We start from the raw sequence: 2,186 nt of genomic DNA, 5'->3' as shown, positions 1-2,186 counted from the left end.
AGTCACTGCGGCTTTAATCAGGCTGCTAAACGTCATACGCACTCTCGGCAAACCAGGAGGTAAAAATACAAGGCTGAGTTTATCTTCGTAACCAGGACGTTCAGAATTTTTATGGTAAATTAATACATTTTTTAAGGTGGGGAAATCCCTGGGGAGCCTTTCCTGGGCAGGGAGCTCCGGCCAGGGGGCAGAGATGGGGTCCCAGCACGCCGGGACCGTGGGGCAGACCGCGGTGACCAGCATCGCTCCCCTCCCTCTGGCTGTTTGGTGGCCTCTGGGCTCCCAAAATGGGAGTTTCTTACCTTGCGTTTAGACTTTGCCGGGTGTCTTGGTTTTTTCTTTGCATATCAGGGAAATTGGATAACAACGCCGCCGGCTCGCTCGGAGTTATTTTATCAACGCTCCTCCTCCTCCTGCTTGCCCTCTCGCCTCCTGAATTCCTGAGCTGGAGCACCTGTGGGAACGTGGGAGCCCAGAGGATCCCAGGGAGGGCAGCGGTGGAATTCCCACCCCTCTTCCCAAAACAAAAGGCAAGGGATGCTACGTGGCTGCCCAGGGAGAAACCCAGGGAAAGGGCACTTTGACTCGGGAATTAGCAAACGGGGGGGTGGCGGTGGCATCGCCCGACCCTTTCAGCCCCCGCTCCCGCAGCGCCTGGGGACGCTGAGGCCAGCGTGGGTGCCTTGGGTGCCCGGCGGGGAGAGAGCGGCCGGGCAGCAGCGAGTGACACCTTTCTGGGGGTGCAGAGGGACGTTTTACCTGCCATCCCCCAGGGAGCTTGGGCTCGGCCACGTTGTCACGTCCCCCCGCGGCGTCCCGCTCCCCGACGGCGTCGCAGCCCTGCGGATCCCCCCGCAGCCCCCCCACAGCCCCATCTCCGCTTCGGGCCTGGGGTCGTTTTATTGAGAGAAAGGTGACATCTGGGCTGCGTCTGCACGAGGATGCGAAGGGAACGGCGCTTGGTGCCCCTTGGCTCTGCACACCTGGAAAATGCCCATTTTCTGCCAATTTACCCCAGGCCCCAGAAGGCGGGGGCTTGGGCCAGGCGACGAGCAGGCGACTGGCCCCCTCTGTTGTTATGAACCGTTTCTTCACAGTTTTCGCCCAGGACGCGAGCACCCAGGCCCCAGGGCTCCCGGGTTTGGTGGCTGGTGCGGCTGCCAGGGGCAGGAGTCGTTAAAATAGCTATTTATTAGCACTTCTGCACAGAAAAGGGGGCTGGGGAGCGCCTCCGCAAAGCCGGCACCCCCAGCGTTGAAACAGCCATCCATTTATACGTTACCAATTAGCATAATTAACCATATTCATTGTTTTGCAAGTTTTCGCCAGTGCTCATAATTCCTTTTCTGGAAGCCGGCTGGCGTCTTCAATTAGGAGGTGTCCTCAATTAGAAGGTGTCCTCCTCGTCAATGAAAGGTACGGTGCCGCTTAACTTTAGGGCGCGGGCTGGGTGGGTGAAGGTCCCCAGGCGCAGGGGGGTGTCCCCGCTTCGAGAGGGGGGTCGTGTTGTAAGCGGTCATTAGGGACACGTTTCGCCCTAAGGACGCGTTTCAGGGTCCCGCCGCGTTTCCCGGGCACTCGCCCACCGAGGGCTCGTGGCCGGTTGTTCCTCTGCCCCCGTCTCTCGCCAAGAACCGTTTACCCAAAGTACTTACGGTGGTAATCGCGGAGGTTTTGATGCCGGTGTGGAGCGGCTTGGACCGAAAATAGGTTGTAAAATGTGATTTTTTTTTAATTTTTTTTTTTTTTTAATAGCTCCGGTGGGATTTTTTTTTACATTTTTTAATCTGTAAAGAGGGGTGCCGGGGGTCCGGGGCTGGTCCCTCCGCCGTTGGGTTGGGAACCGGGGAGATGGAGGGTGTTCGGGGTGGGGGGCACACGGGACCCGGGGGGGGGCACAGGACCGAGGGAGTGACCGAGGAGGGGGGAGACGGGATCGGGACCGGGCCGGGGGGGTTCCCGAGGGGGCGACGAACATGGGAGCGGGGCGGGGGGGGCAGGAGGTGGCGGACACGGGGCCGCGGCGGGGGGGACCGAGGGATGGAGGGACGCGGGACCGGGGGATACCGGGGGGCGACACGGGACTAGACCGGGGAACGGCGACCGGGACCAGGGGGGGACACGGGACCCGGGGGAAGGAAGGTCGGGGGGGACGGACGCGGGGCCGGGCCGGGGCCGTTGGCGCA

The sequence above is a fragment of the Rissa tridactyla genome, chromosome 17 (assembly GCF_028500815.1).
Source record: "Rissa tridactyla isolate bRisTri1 chromosome 17, bRisTri1.patW.cur.20221130, whole genome shotgun sequence".
In the NCBI taxonomy this organism is placed as follows: domain Eukaryota; kingdom Metazoa; phylum Chordata; class Aves; order Charadriiformes; family Laridae; genus Rissa; species Rissa tridactyla.
Note: the sequence above shows the minus strand (reverse complement) of the source record.